We start from the raw sequence: 19,263 nt of genomic DNA, 5'->3' as shown, positions 1-19,263 counted from the left end.
TGTTAACTCATGCATATTTTAAATTCAGATTTTTACTCGTTACCTGCGATATATGCATGCTGAGTCTTTAGGCTCACTAGACTTGATTGTTGTAGGTACTCCTGAGGCCAGGGCCGAGGGCGGGGACCAGTGAGCCAGCTTGGGTCGGCAGTAGTGGCACCCGAGGACCTCAGTGCAGCAGTAGTTATTTTATTCCGCAAACAATTTTTTTATCAGTCGTTGGATAATTTTTAAATTGTTATTGTTGGCAAAACTTTATTTTCTTCTGCTGCGATTATTTTAAACATTGAACTTGATTTATCAGTCGATTTTATGAATGAGGCCATTTAAGTTCAAAAAAAAAAAAATTTTTTAATTTTCCGCAAATTTTAAATAAAGGAGTTTTAGGCCCTTTACAGTTGGTATCAGAGCGGTGGTTCTGTATAGGGTTTCACTACTACTGACCGCGAGAAGCTCACGAAGCCACGTCTTCGGTCTGTAAGTTTTTCAGTTCAGCATTTTGTTCAGCATTTTAGTTAAAGCATGAATTAGTTTGTCAGCATGCTTCCAGATTTTCAGTATTTCAGGGTTCATTTAAAATAAATTATGGAATTATGCATGTTAGTTACGTATGGGTTATGTTGGAACAGTATGCCCCCTAGACGCATTTTAGAGCGCAACAGAGAGGAGGAGCCTCGCCGAGAGGACAGGGAGGAACGTAGACCGGAGGGAGACCTACCACCTCCTCCACCACCCCCACCGGACATGAGTGCCCAAATGTTAGCTGGGATGGCACAGTTCTTCGCACAGTTTGCGGGGGGCAATGCCGCAGCCGCAGCCGCAGCCGCAGCCAGGCTGACAGGGCCCGAGGCTGTTTATGAGCGATTCATGAAGATGCGCCCGAAGGAATTCTCTGGGACATCTGACTCCATGGTTGCTGAGGGATGGATCAAATCCCTCGAGGTTATCTTCGAGTTCATGGAGCTGGGAGATGCAGACCGAGTCCGATGTGCCACCTACCTGTTCACTGGCGACGCCCGCTTATGGTGGGAAGGAGCTTCGGTAGCCCTGACCTTGGCTACACTTTCTTGGACCCGCTTTACGGAGGTTTTCTACTCCAAGTATTTTGCTGAGGAGGTTCGCACCAGGCTGACCACCGAGTTCATGAGCCTGAGACAGGGGGATTTGACGGTTACGGAGTTTATCCGTAAGTTCGAGAGGGGCTGTCACTTTGTGCCCCTGATCGCGAATGATGCTAGAGCCAAGCTGATGCACTTCCTGGTGGGTTTACGGCCGATCTTGCGCCGGGATGTTAGGGTATCTGACCCTGCTACTTATGAGATTGCCGTCTCCAAGGCCTTAGCCGCAGAGCAGGATCTGCGGGATATCGAGAGGGATCGCCAGGGCAAGCGCCCAGTCCAGGCACCGCACCGCCCTCCTCCTCATCAGCATCAGCAGCAGAATAAGAGGCCTTTTCATGGACCGCCCAGGAACCGAGGCCAGTAGCAGCAGCAGCAGCAGCAGCGGGGACGCCCAGCCCCGAGGACTCAGGAGCACCCAGTTTGTCCCAGGTGCTCACGTCGCCATCCTGGAGCATGTATGGCTGGCTCAGGAAAGTGTTTTAAGTGTGGCAGTCCAGACCACATGTTGCTGCAGTGCCCTCAGAGGAATCTGCCTACCCAAGGCAGAGTTTTTGCTCTCCATGCCGCGGAAACCAACCCGGAGACTATGTTGTTGACAAGTACCTTTAAACTTTAAGTTATTATTTGAATTTCCATGTTTTGGGAATCAGGATTTAGATGTGAACTTAGAACTGTTATAGGATTGCATGCTCTACTCAGATTTATTTTGGGGGGAATTAAGTTAGAGGAACCTTGACCTTTGCATGTCTATAAGTTTAGATCTTGTAGTGAGATTCAACTTAGAGCTCCGCTCTTTCAGGGAGAATTTTTATTTCTGGTTCCGCTACCAAGGCCTTGATAGATTCAGGGGCCACTCACTCGTTTATTTCGGAGGTCTTTGCAAACTTTCTCAAGATCCAGACCATTGGGCTAGATATTGCCTTTTCAGTAGTGTTGCCGTCAGGCGAGGAGATGGCAGCCACCAATGTTATCCGAGATATAGACCTTGAGCTGCACGGTAATCTTGTTTATGCGGATCTGATTGTGCTACCGATGCCGGAATTTGACATCATCCTAGGGATGGACTGGCTATTGAGGAACAGAGTGTTGATAGACTTCCAGCGGAGATCTGTTCTTGTTCGACCGCCTCGAATGGAGCAGTTCTTATTTGAGCCGGACATGTACTTTCCTTTACCGCGCATTATTCCTTATGTTCAGGCTAGGAAACTCATGCATAGAGGGTGTCGGGCATTTCTAGCGACCTTTTTATCTGTCCCCGAGGAACCCAGCCAGTCAGCCTCAGATGTTCCGATTGTTAGAGATTTCTTAGACGTTTTTCCCGAAGACGTCTCTGGTATGCCACCCGAGAGAGAGGTGGAGTTTTCCATTGAGCTTATGCCAGGTACGGCTCCGATATCCAAAGCTCCATACCGACTAGCACCGACAGAGATGGCAGAGCTTAAGAAGCAGATTCAGGAACTTCTCGACAAGGAGTTCATTCGCCCGAGCTTTTCTCCATGGGGCGCGCCGGTCTTATTTGTGAAAAAGAAGGATGGCTCGATGAGGCTTTGCATTGACTACAGGGAGTTGAACAGGGTTACAGTGAAGAATAAATACCCACTGCCGAGTATTGAGGATCTGTTTGACCAGTTGCAGGGAGCTTCGATTTTCTCCAAGATAGATCTGCGTTCCGGTTATCACCAGTTGAGGGTGAGAGATGCTGATGTCTCGAAGACAGCTTTCAGGACTCGTTATGGCCACTACGAGTTCCTAGTGATGCCGTTCGGTCTGACGAATGCGCCAGCGATCTTCATGGATCTAATGAATCGCGTATTTCAGCCGTACCTCGACCAGTTTGTGATAGTGTTCATAGATGACATTCTCGTCTACTCCAAGAGTCGGGAGGAGCACAGTAGGCATCTGACCACAGTGTTGCAGATATTGCAGAAACACAAACTATTCGCAAAGTTCAGTAAGTGCGAATTCTGGTTAGAGAAGGTGGCATTCTTGGGCCACATTGTTTCTAGCAGTGGCATTGAGGTAGACCCGGCGAAAGTTGCAGCAGTCAGAGATTGGGTTGTGCCTCAGAATGTATCGGAGATCCGCAGTTTTCTTGGGCTAGCAGGATATTACTGGAAGTTCATTCAGGGATTCTCATCCATTGCCGTTCCACTCACAGCACTGACAAAGAAAAATGTGAAGTTTGTGTGGAGTGAGGAGTGTCAGAAGAGCTTCGATACTTTGAAGCAAGCTCTTATCTCAGCACCCGTTTTGGCTGTACCGTCAGGATCCGGCGAGTTTGTCCTTTATACCGATGCTTCGAATCTTGGTTTAGGTGCAGTTTTGATGCAGCATGGGAGAGTGATAGCGTATGCTTCTCGACAGCTGAAAATTCATGAGAAGAATTACCCTACCCATGATCTGGAGTTAGCGGCCGTAGTTTTTGCTTTGAAGATTTGGAGGCACTATCTGTATGGAGAGAAGTGTCAGATCTTTACCGACCACAAGAGCCTCAAGTATTTCTTTACGCAGAAGGAGCTGAACATGCGTCAGAGGCGTTGGTTGGAGCTTGTGAAAGACTACGATTGTGACATTAGCTACCACCCGGGTAAAGCTAATGTAGTTGCGGATGCTTTGAGCAGGAAAGTCGCAGTGATGGCTCACTTGACGATTCAGAAACCTCTTCAGATTGAGAGGCAGAAGTTCGATCTTGAGACTTATCCGCGAGTTAGAGTTCCTCGTTTATCTACCTTGACCATCCAGTCCTCTCTTATTGACCGTATTCGCAGCGGTCAGGTAGCAGATGAGCAGTTGGAACAGTGGAAGAAGAGAGATGAAGCCAAGGGCAGTGTTTTGTATACAGTCAGCGACGGTATTGTGAGATACCGAGATAGGATATGGGTTCCTAGCAGTGATTCTATCCGAGCAGACATCTTATCAGAGGCCCATACGTCCCCGTACTCCATTCACCCTGGGAGTACGAAGATGTACAAAGATCTACAGCTATTGTATTGGTGGCCAGGGATGAAGAAGGACATCAGGCGTTTTGTATCCGAGTGCCTGACTTGCCAGTTAGTGAAGGCCGAGCATCAGAGACCAGCAGGTTTGCTCAAGCATCTCCCTATTCCCGAGTGGAAGTGGGAGAATGTTACCATGGACTTTGTGACCGGATTGCCGAGGTCAGCCAGAGGATCGAATGCCATCTGGGTGATTGTAGATTGTCTTACCAAATCAGCGCACTTCTTGCCTATTAAGACGACTTTCACCATGGTTCAGTATGCAGAGCTGTATATCCGACAGATAGTCCGACTCCATGGTATTCCAGTTTCTATCGTATCCGACAGAGATCCCAGATTCACTTCCTCGTTTTGGAAGAGTTTGCATTCGACTTTGGGTACGAAGTTGCTGTTTAGCACAGCTTTCCATCCACAGACAGATGGACAGTCGGAGCGAGTTATTCAGATCTTAGAGGATCTTCTCCGTGCTTGCATCATTGATTTCTCTGGGAGTTGGGAGTCGAACTTACCATTGGTAGAGTTCACCTATAACAACAGTTTCCAGTCGTCTATAGGTATGGCTCCGTATGAAGCGCTGTATGGCCGCAAGTGTAGATCTCCTGTTCATTGGGATGAAGTAGGAGAGAGAGCAGAGTTGGGTCCAGAGATTGTTCAGTAGGCAGCAGATATAGTAGTCAAGATCCGTGATAGGATGAGGACTGCCCAGAGCCGACAGAAGAGTTATGCCGATCAGCGGAGGAGAGACTTAGAGTTTGCAGTGGGCGATCATGTTTTCGTGAAAGTGGCACCTATGAAGGGTGTCATGAGATTTGGGAAGAAAGGGAAGCTCAGTCCGAGATTTATTGGACCGTTTGAGATCCTCGACAGAGTTGGGACGCTAGCGTATCGTGTGGCTCTTCCGCCGAATCTGGCCGGAGTACACAATGTGTTCCACGTCTCCATGCTGAGGAAGTATATGGCAAATCCTTCGCATGTGCTGAATTTCGAGCCGTTGCAGCTTACTCCGAACTTATCTTATGAGGAGAGACCCGTGCAGATCCTAGACAGACAGGAGAAGAAACTTCGGAACAAGCTTGTTAAGCGAGTCAAAGTCAAATGGCTCAACCATTCTGAGGAGGAAGCTACGTGGGAGTCTGAGTCAGAGATGAGGGAGCGTTACCCCGAGTTATTCGGTGAGTTCTAATTTCGAGGACGAAATTTCTTTTAAGGGGGGAAGGATTGTAGAACCCATAAATCAGTCTACGTATAAGCCATTCATAATCTAGATTTCTAAATTTAATTGACTTCATTGCATAATTATTTTAAATGCATTTATTTGAAGTTAATTATTCATTATTTCAGTTCAGTAGTTTGATTTTTAGCATTTCAGTTATTTCAGTGAGGCCGGACTGGAGTTGGAGTTTTGAGATAGAATTTAAGATTTGAGAAATATTTCCAGAAGTTAATTTAGCTAGCAAGTAAGTTCATTTAAGTTAAAAAGAAGTTTAAGGAATTATTTAAGTTAGTTGAGGATTTTAATTTAATTATTGGAGGTGATTAAGAAATGAGCTCATTTAAGTTACTTAATTAAGGGGTTAGTTCACTAAATTAATTAAAGGATTAGTAAGGCTTTTAAGGGTTATTAAATTACTAGATAATCAATTTTCCCCCTACCATTTATCATGCATTTTCGGCCACACCCCTAGAAGAACAAACTAGGACTTGCCAACTCACCTTTGACCCATTCTTGGTTGATTAGCATGCTAATTCTTTTAGCTATTTTTCCACCTTAATTAATTAATACTAGACCACTATCCTAACCCTTTTTTGGCATGATAAAATCGGCCACTATATTCTAGAATCACCCAAGAGATCATTTGATAGCAATTCAAAATTCAAAATTCAAATGCATGAAGACTTGGTCTTGATATGATCCTTATATCTTGCACCATCCTCCTCACCCCTCATAACCACTCCATCACACTCCCTCCCCATCGAAATCAGACCCATTTTCAGTAGAAAAAACGTGAATAACAGCTAGGGAGAAAGGGAGAAAAATCGAGAACTAGAAAGAACAAGAGAAGCGCTCCACCTCCTCCGTGCCGCGTCGTCGTCGTTTCGTTCGTTTTCTTTCGAAACGAAACCAGGCATGTCTAGATTCTTTCTAAACCTCAATCAAGTCATATTATCATTTATTTTTCAGTACATGATCAGGTTTATTCAAGCAAAAATCGAGATCCATGTCCAAACATTTTGAAACAACACATGCAGAATTTCGGCTCTTCATGGCAGCTTCACGTTTTCATTTAGTTTTGATGGTTTCAGGTTGTGGTTCGACCCCAGGCTCCCAATGCGGCTTATATACATGTAGTAGGATGCACTAGGACCATGTTGGTCCATTCAAACCAGCCCCATGCTTGCTGGAAATTCAGAATGACAGCAAGTTCCCATAGGCGCAGATTTGTGTTTCGAAATTTCAGTTTTGTGTCAAGGGTTGTGGATCCGATCTTGGCTGCCCCAAAGGCCTATAGCCATGGTTAGATCACTTCCCTAGCAAGTCTAAGACGTGAGTAAGTCACCCTTTTGGTGGCTTGGTCCATGGCCCCTCGGTTTTTAATCAAAACATCAAAACAGCCCCTTTCCCCATTCGGCTTCTTCCTTTGTTCAGCATATGGTTTCGGTTTGTGTTTGCTTGGTGTGGATCTTGGTTGGCCTATGGCCCTTAGCCACGGTTCATATCATGCTCCTAGATGTCTAGATCGTGCCATGGTCAATCAAATGGCCACTGGAACGATGCAAGACATCGATCTAAGCAAAACACTACACACGCATTCAAGATGCTCTCGGTTGGACCCTTCGGTTGAGTTATGGTGTGATGCGGATTGTGGCTGTCCTAGGGCCCTTAGCCATGGTTCAAATCATTCCTTGGGATGTTGGTAAGAGTCTCTGGTTGGTGGTTCACACCCCTAATGGCCGATAGTCTCGAAACCAACGCAAGTCTTGTAGTTGCGCAGCTGCTGGAAATTACAGCAAGTTGCTTGTGTCGTTTAGAAGGCTCGTTTGAGTTCTTGGTTGGCTTTTAGCCCATGGCCTTGGACTGGACAGTGCCTCATTGAGTTGGGAAGGTCATGTTTTTGACTGTTTGTCATTCAGATCATTTTCGAGGTCGTACGAGAATTTACGGTGCAATGTGCCAAATTGACTCTCGAAAGAGCGTTTCGTGTTTTGGCCTCCATTCCACCTAGATTTCGACCCTATCATTTTAGGAGCATTATTTTATAATTTTTCAGCGTATTTGAATCATGACCATACGTCGGTTCGATGTCGGTTCAGGTTGGCTCGGAGTCATGATTAAATGCGAAGTCATTAGGCATCATAGTCGCATCTTTTGAACGTAAATTGCGTAGTTGGTCATGTTTAAGCTATTGCATATTTTTCATAGCACAGTTAGGTTGCAGCGAGCCTGGGGACGATCCAATCCAATCCAGTTGGTAAAATTACAGGAATTTTCATTATGCCAGTTAATTATTTTACGTGCATTAAATAGAAAATGATTATTTTTGAGATTTATGCAATATGGCTTGTGGTTCATTCACTATGTGGGAGTGTTATTTTATACGGTCGCCAGTGACCGATCATTTCAGTATGGTACCACCCGGTCGCCAGTGACCGGCCAGCTCAGTTCAGTTTCAGCCTCCCCGGTAGCCAGTTACCGATCAGTTCAGCTTAGTGCAGTGGCCACAGGCGTAAAACATAATCTCAACAGAAAATTTTATCAGTCATTTCAGTACAGGCTCCAAGGAGCAAACATTTTTACTGTGATTATCAGTTCAGTTATGCACGTATTATAATTGCTCAGTACAGATTATTTTCAGTATGCCTCAGGACAGGATATGTTAACTCATGCATATTTTAAATTCAGATTTTTACTCGTTACCTGCGATATATGCATGCTGAATCTTTAGGCTCACTAGACTTGATTGTTGTAGGTACTCCTGAGGCCAGGGCCGAGGGCGGGGACCAGTGAGCCAGCTTGGGTCGACAGTAGTGGCACCCGAGGACCTCAGTGCAGCGGTTGTTATTTTATTCCGCAAACAATTTTTTTATCAGTCGTTGGATAATTTTTAAATTGTTATTGTTGGCAAAACTTTATTTTCTTCCACTGCGATTATTTTAAACATTGAACTTGATTCGTCAGTCGATTTTATGAATGAGGCCATTTAAGTTCAAAAAAAAAAAAAATTTAATTTTCCGCAAATTTTCAAGAAAGGAGTTTTAGGCCCTTTACAGTGGAACTGAAATGGTGGCGGGAAAGCTGGCATGGGTGGTGGGAGAAGGGCTGGGTCGACACCACTGTGGCTCAGGGATAGGCGAAGCATGGCATCAGTAGCCGTCTGATACGTCTGACTCACAGCCTGCCACTGTAACTGATGGTCCGCAAAGGCCGCAAATTCGTCCATCCGGTCCTGAAGAAGGCGACGTCGAGGTCGCGGGGCCGGTGGTGGGGGCTGCTGTGGCACGGGATCAAAAGTAAAGCCGTCCCAGAGGGGTCCAAACTGCGGTAAAGCCTTCCGCCACACTGCTATTTTCTACAACCAATTAGCGTCATCGAGGGCCTTGGTCGGTGGCAACCGCTCATCGTCATCCTGAAAAATGACCCCCGCGCCCGCACATAGCTCTGTGATAATGTGGGGGAAGAACAATGCCACATTCGGATTATGAATGCTCAGCTGGATCTGCGAATGGATTATCCTGCCCACATTGAGTGGCATGTGAGTGATCAGTGCATAAAGTAGCAGCCCTCTCTCCCTCTGGACTTTGCTAGTGTGACCGACTGGCATCAAACGTGTGGCCAGAAATTCATACCGCAACGAAGCCGGGACAAGCAAATATTTCTCTGCAAAACTGGTGTGCGAGCTAGGTGTCTTCCACGGAGACCCCGGATAACAGATTCTTTGCATCGTCAAGTCTAAATTTGGTTGTGCCGCCCAGGCCACATAAACCGAGTCATCCACCGCCGGTGTCTCAAGCACCCTATTAATCTCCGCTGAACTAAAATGGTCCAACTTCCCTCTCACGAATGCCTTACCATCGCTTCTCAGCTGCATTGGCATAAAATTCCCTCACCACTAGTACCACCGCAGCTTGCGGTTGACGACCAAATTTTCCCCAACTTCTACTCTCAATTTGATTTGTAATAAATATGTATTGCTCAAACTGGAAACCACGTTCGCGAAGCGGAGCTCTATGTATTTTTGAATTTTCGTAGCGTTCCCTAGCAGTCTCATTAACAAATATCTGAGAGTTACGGGATGAAGATGAAGAAGCGATGTGACTTACCCGAGCCTTTTTTGGTGCCATTGTTGACGATGATTTCTGAAGAACAATAAGCCCGGAGTAGGAGGGTGTGTCGCCAAGAGAATGCTCACCGAAACTCGGAGGCGGCGGCCAAAAATTGCAGCGGTGGCCGGAAAATTGCTTCTTGATGCTGGTTGAAGATGGAGACCTATGATTTGAACCTGAAATTGGTGCAAGGCAAGAGATTTGAGCGAGATTTAGAGGGAAGGGGCGAAAAAGTTCGAAGGGGGGCGAGGGTTTCGAATGGGAGAAGGAGAGAAGAAGGTGCAGATTTAAAAATCTGCGCGATTCGCCTGGGCGGATATAAGTTTCCGCCCGTGCAGATGACTCTCGGCTATTAAAAAATTTTCCACAACGCCGCGCCTGGGCGAACATAAATGTCCACCTGGGAGAAAATCTCACGGCTTTTTTTAAACATTTTTGAAAAGAGACCCGCCCAGGCGGGAATAAACCTCCGCCCGGGCGGAACCTTCACGGCTCTTCATATATTCGCCTTTTTATTTGAATGTAAAATAAAAAGAACACAAACTAAAAATCGAATTAAATGCAAGATAAGGGAGAGAGAGGTAGTTCTCAATTTATAGTCGAGAGCTAGACTGTCGGTCAATTTCAGTTCGGATTGTCCTGGAATCGGGTGATTCCAAGTTGTGGCTCAACTGTGCCACCCATGTAGTGCTTCAGTCGCTGTGCATTGACAGTAAAGGTCCCATCCTTTCCATCTTTCAATTCTACAGCTTCCGATGGATAGAATTTGGCAATCACGAATGGGCCAGACCATCGCGACTTCAACTTTCCGGGGAATAGTCGCAATCGGGAGTTGTAGAGTAGGACATTGTCAGCTTCCTTGAATTCCCTCTCGATGATCCACTTGTCATGGGTCTTCTTCGTCTTCTCCTTGTATGACAGTGCAAGATCATATGCCAGGTTCCAGAATTCCTCCAACTGATCCAGTTGCAGCAGACGTCGTTCACCTGCATCAGTAAAATTAATGTTTAATGCTTTTGTAGCCCAGTATGCTCGATGTTCTAACTCTACAGGTAAATGACATGCTTTACCAAACAACAACCTATATGGTGTAGTGCCTATTGGTGTTTTAAACGCAGTCCTATATGCCCAAAGAGCATCATCTAACCTCACCGACCAATCTTTCCTACTGACACCCACCATTTTTTCCAAAATTCGCTTCATTTCTCGATTAGACACCTCAACTTGACCACTCGTCTGGGGGTGATAGGGCGTAGATATCTTATGTGTCACACCATATTTGGTCAAAATTTTTCAAATAGTTTGTTGCAAAAATGGGTGCCACCATCACTAATGATTGCTCGTGGTGTCCCAAACCTGTTAAAAATATTTTTCTTTAAAAATTTCAGGACCACTTGAGCATCATTGGTGGAAAATGCTTCTGCCTCTACCCATTTAGACACATAGTCAACCGCCACCAAGATATATTTTTTCGTGAATGAACTGGGAAACGGTCCCATGAAGTCTATCCCCCACACGTCAAAAACCTCACACTCAATGATGTTATTCAATGGCATTTCAAGACGGTTAGAGATGTTACCTGTCCGCTGGCATTTATCACAGGCTAGCACATAAGAACGAGCATCTTTAAATAGGGTTGGCCAATAAAAGCCACATTCGAGTAACTTAGATGCCGTCCTTGTTGGTCCAAAGTGACCACCTACCTCACGGTCATGGCAATGATTGAGAATTTGACCAAACTCTTCCTCTGCAACACACCTTTTGATCATAGAATCTGCACATATTGAACAAGAAGGGTTCCTCCCAAAAATAATATTTCACGTGCGAAAAAAATTTCTTTCTTTGGTGAAATGTTAAATTTGGAGGGGGTGAGCCTGTAACAAGAAAATTCGCAAAGTTTGCAAACCAAGGACAATTTGTTACCGCTAGAAGTTGTTCATCCAGAAACCAATCATCTATTTCTTCGTTTTCACAATTTTTACTAACGTGCTCTAGCCTAGAAAGATGATCAGCTACCACATTTTCAACACTCTTCTTATCCTTTATTTCTAAATCGAACTCTTGCAAAAGTAAAATCCACCTAAGTAGTCGTGGCTTCGCATCTTTCTTAGCCAACAAATATTTTAGTGCAGAGTGATCTGTGTAAACGATGACTTTAGACAGAACAAGATAGGAATGCAATTTGTCAAGCGCAAATACTACTGCAAGTAATTCCTTTTCAGTTGTTGCATAATTCAATTGCGCCTCATCTAAGGTCTTACTTGCATAGTAAATTGTATGAAATACCTTGTTTTGCCGCTAGCCAAGCACAGCTCCCACCGCAGTGTCACTGGCGTCGCACATGATCTCGAAAGGTAGATCCCAATCTGGTGCCACCAGGACAGAAGCCGTCTCCAAGCTCTCATTCAAATCCTCGTATGCCTGTACACAGTCAGAATTAAAGTCAAAGGGCACATCTTTCATAAGTAAGGAAGATAGAGGTTTGGCAATTTTAGAAAAATCTTTGATAAAACGCCGATAAAAGCCGGCGTGGCCTAGAAAACTTCTAACTCCTTTGATGGATGTCGGAGGTGGTAAGTTCTTGATAACTTCGACTTTTGCCTTATCCACCTCTATTCCATGCTCTGATATCTTGTGTCCCAATACTATCTCTTCTTGCACCATAAAATGACACTTTTCCCAATTCAGCACCAAATTCGTCTCCTCACATCTCATCAACACCACCTTCAAGTTCTGCAAACAGTCATCAAAAGAAGGGCCAAAAATCGAGAAGTCATCCATAAAAATTTCAAGAAAAGTTTCTATCATGTCATGAAATATCGCGGTCATGCATCGCTGAAAAGTGGCCGGGGCATTACACAAACCAAATGGCATCCGTCTAAACGCAAAAGTGCCATAAGGACAAGTGAAAGTGGTTTTCTCTTGGTCCTCGGGCGCAATCATGATTTGGTTATACCCAGAATACCCATCCAAAAAGCAATAAAACTCATGACCGCTAACCTCTCAAGCATTTGATCAATAAAGGGAAGGGGAAAGTGGTCTTTACGGGTGACATCATTTAATTTCCTATAATCAATGCACACACGCCATCCCGTAACAGTCCTAGTGGGTATTAATTCATTATTTTCATTTGTGATCACAGTAATCCCACCTTTTTTCGGCACACACTGAACAAGACTTACCCATGCACTATCAGATATAGGATAGATGATACCTGCATCGAGGAGTTTGATAGTTTCTGTCTTTACTACCTCTTGCATCTTTGGATTCAATCTTCTCTGAGGTTGCACGAGAGGCGAGTACTTTTCTTCCATCAATATCTTGTGCATGCAGACTGATGGATTTATCCCTTTAATATCCGCCACTTTCCACGCAAATGCACTCTTGTGCGCTCTCAAGACTTTCAACAGTTCGTACTCCATCACATCTATCAAAGCAGCAGAAATAATGACAGGTAAAGTGTTATTCTCACCTAGTTACACGTACTTTAGGTGCAGAGGCAATGGTTTGAGCTCAAACGTCGGTGGTTCCTCTATGCTTGACTTGGGAGGTGTCAAATCTCTTCGATCCCCCAGATCTTCCAGTCTCATCTTCACTGGCTTTTTCCATGGATTGTTGGCATTAAAGTATGCCACTATTTCAGCTTTTTCTTCGTCCAATTCCTCTTCTCCCAATTCAGTAGTGATAGCGGCCTCCAAAGGATCCCTAAAAGCATCCTGCACATAGTTAGACACAAGAGGATCAAAAGCATCAATTCTAAAACAACTATCAGAATGTAAAGTGTGCTTAAGTGCATTAAAGACATCAAAAGTAATCTCTTCCTCCCCCACTCTCAATCTCAACTTCCCTTCTTGAATATCAATCAGAGCCTTGCCAGTTGCAAGGAATGGTCTCCCCAAAATCAAAGGCATCTCATGTCTTCTTCCATGTCAAGCACCACGAAGTCCGTAGGAAAAATAAATTTGTCCACTTTAACTAACACATCCTCAATCACTCCTCGTGGATACTTGACAGATCTGTCAGCCAGTTGTAAAGACATCCTTGTTGGCTTAGGCTCGCTCAATCCCAGTTTCCTAAACACAGACAACGGCATAAAATTAATACTTGCACCAAGATCACACAAGGCTTTATGAAAAACAACATCACCAATCATGCAAGGAATAGAAAAACTCCCTGGATCTTTAAGTTTCGGTGGGATTTTGTTTTGCACCAAAGCAAAGCAATTTTCAGTTAGATTTACCGTCATGTGATCCTCCAATTTTCTCTTGTTTGCTAAAATATCCTTCAAAAATTTAGCATAACTAGGCATTTGCATTATAGCATCGGCGAATGGAATATTGATATGCAATTTTTTAAATACCTCAAGAAACTTACCGAATTGTGCATCTAGTTTTGCTTTTTTCAATGCTGCAGGGAAAGGTGGAGGAATAACAATTTTTGATTGTGCAGTGGGTGCCGGTGCAGTGTTAGAGGACTTACCTTTAGATGTCTCAGTCTGTTCATCCAATGTTTGAGTTTTCTTTTTTTCTCTTGACTCTAAAACTTTCCCACTCTTCAACTCGATGGCCTTCACTTGCTCTTTTGGATTTGTCTCGGTGTTACTCGGCAAGGTGCCTGGCTCTCTACTTGCTATCATTTTTGCTAACTGTCCAATCTGATTCTCGAGCCCTTTTATCGATGCATCCTGGTTTTGAAGTCTAGTTTCAGTGGATGAAATAAACTTAGACATCATTTGCTCCAGGTTGGATTTTTCTTCTCTAGGAGGATCAGATCTGTACATCGGTTGTTTCCCATATGTTTGTCCTCCTTGCGGTCGATTCTGACTGTTTTGATCGCCCCATGAGAAGTTGGGATGTTGCCTCCACCCAAGATTGTATGTGTTCGAATAAAGGTCATTCCTTGGGCGGTTTTGGACTCCCACTTGATTCACCGGTGCCTCATTTAACATGTAGAAGGGATTGCCATCTTGATAGTCTTTCACATAGTGTTCACCTCCACATTTCTCACAGAATATCTCTTGAAGACGCATAGCTGTGCCACCCATGTTCAAGTCGTCCAGTTTTCTGTTCAATGCATCAAGTTGTGCAGTAATGGCAGAAAAATCAGTTACCTGATGAACTCCTGCACTTCTCCGCTGGTTGTTCCTGTCAGATTGAGGATGATAACTGCTAGCAGCCATCTCCTCCAACAACTCATATCCTTCTTCCGCAGTTTTTCTCAACAAGTTTCCACAAGCAGCAGCATCTAACATAGTACGGTTAGGAGTAATCAAACCATAATAAAATATTTGAACGACTAACCCAAGTGGTAATTCGTGATGTAGACATCTTCGCAGTAGATCCTTGAAGCGTTCCCATGCCTCATATAAAGACTCCTGATCGAATTGAGCAAATGTTTTAATGTCTGCCCGCAGCTTCATGGTCTTTGATGGAGGAAAGTATTTAATGAGAAATGCTTTCGCCATATCTTCCCATGTAGTGATCGAACCTACATGCAAACAATTTAACCATGCTTTAGCTTTATCACGTAAAGAGAAAGGAAACAAACGCAACCTAACAGCATCATCAGAAACTCCATTGAATTTAAAAGTATCGCAAATTTCAAGAAAATCCGTGATGTGCGTGTTTTGGTCATCTACTGCAGTTCCTCCAAATTGGACTGTGTTCTGAATCATCTGGATTATAGCTGGCTTGATTTCAAAGTGATTTGCCCGCACGATAGGCCTCACAATTCTAGGGCGTGCACCCTCCAAAGAAGGCTGGGCATACTCTAGCATCGGTATGCGGCGTGGCATCTCAACTTGTCTATCTTCACGCTGTTCCTCCTCACGTTCTTGCTCGTGTCTCTCCATCAGTTCTTTAAGTCTCTGTTGTTGTCTTCGCCTGCGGAAAGTTCTATCAATTTCAGAATCAAACTCAAGCTCCACATCAAGTGACTTTGGCATGCACTAGACAAGATATCTGGAATAAAATATGGAGTGTTATCTCAAGAAAAATAAAATAATGCTAAAGAAAATAACTAAAAATAAAATTGTAGATTAACAGTCCCCGGCAACGGCACCAAAAACTTGATCGAGCAAAACTTGCACTGTGGAATCCTCAATAAAAATATAGTTTTATATGCTCAAAAATTAATCGCAAGTGCACGATGTCAAGTAATAGTATAATGTACCGGAGTACGAATATCGTTCCACTGAAGACTGTATTTAACAATTATTATTTCCAGTTATTAGATCTTTAGCAACGAAAAGTGATTGGGTGTTTCATTACTACTAAAATCAAATAAACATGCAAAAAAAATTATTCAAAATCAAGTAATGAAATAAAATGTCTAAAATGGTTGAGTAAGATTCAATAAGAAATGAATTTGTTGGGAATATCGGTTCACCTACCCCTCGTTATTAATTAATTTATTCGATAATGATCATATGCTTCCGACAGGATTTCCTATTCAATTGAGCACACTATCTCGAGCTATGCCAAAATAATTCCACTCAGTGAAGTAATTAAATGTCTTTAATTATTTATCAAGAGTGAATCGCATTTCGATTTACGAAATCCCCTAGTTTTCGACCCTTAGGACTATGACTATCGGCGCGTATCCAATTTCATATATCTATGCAAATTATAGATCCACGGATTATACTATTCGTTCCTATCACAAGTTATTCTCTCGAACTCACTCGCAATATGAAAACATTGTTAAAGTTAGCTACGCTCTAACAATACGAAGAAAAACAATAGTATAATAAAAAATAAACCAGAAATCGAAATATAAATTAATTAAAACAAATTATGGGGTAGGATCCCCTTAAATCCCAACAAATAATGAAGTTTAGATACTAAAATTCATAGGCGAAACTAAACAAAACTAAGTTCAAATGATAAAAACTAAAAAAGAAATACTAGAGTTGACGAAAATTGCGAAGAACGATGCCCGGAAGTCGTCAAATCTTCAATCCGAGCGTGAATTCCTATCCAAGGCTTGTGGTGGCTGAAGAATGAAGTCTCAATGATCCAGAAAACGTCCAACCCCCTTACCATATTGCCCATATCCAGAACTAAGGAAAGGAATCGGCCAAAACTTTTTCCAAAATTACAGGTGCGCCCGGGCGGACATAAGTTTCCGCCCGGGCGGATGGTCTTCGCAGATTTGGTATTTAATTTTTCCTCGGCCCGCCCGGGCGGATATAAGTTTCCGCCCGGGCAGATGACTTTCGTAAAAATCCCTTTTCTGCATCTTCAAGGCGCCCGGGCAGATGTAAATGCGCGCCCGGGCGGGTGACTTTCGAATTTTCCTTTAAATTTTCAGTTTCTTCGCGATTCACCTGTATTTTTACCAACCAAACTCAGGAGCAACAAGAAAATATAAATTATGCTACAATAACACCACATGCATGAAATATAAATTATAAATGCAACACAATACGACAAAACATGGTACGAAAAACATGTAAAATCCACCTCTATCATTGTTCTAGCAGCTTCCTTGAGGGTTCGGTTTCTCCTCTCAGCTACTACGTTTTGTTGAGGCGTTCTGGCAACTGAATATTCATGATGAATCCCCTGTTCTTCTAAGTAAAACTCAAGAATTCTGTTAGTGAACTCAGTACCCCTATCACTTCTGATTTTAATTATAGTAGAGAATTTTTCATTTTGAATCTTTTTCAGAAGCTTGATCAGGAGGCTACTGGTTTGATCTTTTCCAGCAAAAAATATTACCCAAATAAATCTAGAAAAATCATCAATAACAACAAGTGTATATTTCATTACCCCTAAGCTCATGATAGGGCTTGGACCAAATAAGTCCATGTGCAGCAATTCCAAACATCTTGAACTAGATTTGCTGCCTTTGTTCTTGAAGCTGGATCTTATCTGTTTCCTAAGCTGACAAGCAGAACAAACATGATTCTTAACAAAATTAATATCAGGTAAGCCGTCGATTATATTATGCTTTTTGAGATTGTTGATAGATTTGAAATTTAGATGATTCAATCTCTTGTGCCAGAGCCAATGTTTCTCACTAAGAGAGGCAACTAAACATGTAGGAGCATTAACATGATCTAAGTTCCAAGAAACTTTGTAGGTGTTGCCCTCTCTCTTTCCAGTTAATACAGTAGACTCAACAGAATCTTTAACTATGCATGTGTGCTTCTGAAAAATTATAGAATAACCATTATCACACAGTTGACTAATGCTGATTAAATTATAACAGAAATTCTCAACCAGTAGTACGTCATTGATAGTTATGTTACCATGAATAATCTTACCCTTACCCACGGTTTTACCTTTTGAGTTATGCCCAAACGTTATTTTTGGTCCAGTACAACTCATCACTTCTGAAAGTAGATTTTTATGTCAGTCATGTGTCTGGAACATCCACTGTCCAGATACCATGTGGAGCTGCTTACTTTAGCTTTCTTTACCTGTTCCTGCAAACACAAATTTTAGTATTTGGTATCCAATATACTTGGGTCCAACCTTATTAGTCCCTTAGGAACCCACATTTGTACAATTTTTGGTTATTTTGTACTTCGGGTATCGAAGGAGGTGTGTGTGCAGTAGAGGGTCTATTATTTCTATGCATTTCCAAATGTTGTTCTTCCCTTCTGTTCCTATTGTCTAGCCTGTATCTCTTCTGAACAGGTCTAGAATTATAGTACTGGTAGTTTTTAACCTTCATAGGGGGTCGTCTTCCTGAGTTGAATCCTCTACTGGATCCAGAACTTTGGTCAACTCTTCCCTTAGGTTCAATATAACCAAGACCATAATTCTTTCTTCTGTTTATCTGATTTACATTTCTTTCAACTTGAACAGTCTGTACTTCCGGTTCATATGCCACACTGGATTTAACAAATCGAATGTATTTTGTTTTGCTGATATCCAGTTCTGGCTGAGTACTGATTTCAAAGGTGCTTTCATCATTGCTGAATCTGAGACCACTTCTATCTCCTAATTGCTTCTGCAATTCTTGCATCTTTTCCAATGAAATGGAAGACTTATTCCAAGCATTTACCAGAACAGACATCTTTTGATTTTCAGATTTCATTGTCTGGTAATCTGCTTTTACTTTCTCATTCTCGGTTTTCAACTTACTCATCTCCACTTTCAAATCATCGCAGCTATTCTCTTGCAAGCAAGTGAACTTACTGACTTGATTTCTTAAGTTAGTTTCAATCATAACTTCCTCGAATGATTGAGAAAGTCTTGAGTACTCACTTACCATGTCATGTAATGCCTTAATTAAATCAGTTCGTGTAAATTCGTCAGAGTCAAAGTCGAATACCTCTTCAGATGTTGAGTTTGATTCAACATCTGCTATAAGACATTTAATCTCTTCTGCATCACTTTCACTAGAATGACTTTCTGAGTCAGATGACTCGGAGCTGGAATCCGCCCATTTAGATTTGCTTTCTTCAGCAATCATTGCTTTGCGGTCTTTTCTGAACTTTTTGTTATTCCTTTTGTACTCTTTCTTCTTCTGGTCATCTTTCTTGGGCTTTGGACAGTCAGCAATAAAGTGACCAATCTTTCCACAGTTGAAGCATGCCATACCACCAGATGGTGAATCTTTCTTGAAGTTGCGATTAGGGTTTTGGTAGGCTCGGTGATTCTTTCTCATGAATCTAGAGAACTTTTTCACAAATAAGGACATAGCTTCATTGCTGATTTTTTCAGCAATCTTTTCAGAAGTACTTTCAGTAAGGGTAACAGGTACTGCTTGTGGAATGACTGCAGCAGCAGCAGTAGAAGTAATAGCAGTAGTAGCAGCAAGGGCCTTGGTTGGCAGATTTGTTGAGGACTCTTCTCCACCTCTTACTTCTA

General features: G+C 42.9%; 1 non-coding gene across 1 annotated transcript; it reads left to right on the top strand.

Annotated features, from left to right (window-relative positions):
• The first annotated feature begins 14,748 nt into the window (after positions 1-14,748).
• Positions 14,749-14,854, top strand: LOC142538157 (small nucleolar RNA R71). The gene has a single exon (XR_012818696.1). It is a non-coding gene; the product is annotated as a small nucleolar RNA R71 (small nucleolar RNA).
• Positions 14,855-19,263: the final 4,409 nt, after the last annotated feature.

The sequence above is a fragment of the Primulina tabacum genome, chromosome 2, assembly GCF_025594145.1.
Source record: "Primulina tabacum isolate GXHZ01 chromosome 2, ASM2559414v2, whole genome shotgun sequence".
In the NCBI taxonomy this organism is placed as follows: Eukaryota; Viridiplantae; Streptophyta; class Magnoliopsida; order Lamiales; family Gesneriaceae; genus Primulina; species Primulina tabacum.
The sequence above is the reverse complement of the archived record's forward strand: the minus strand, read 5'-3'. Positions and strand labels throughout refer to the sequence as shown.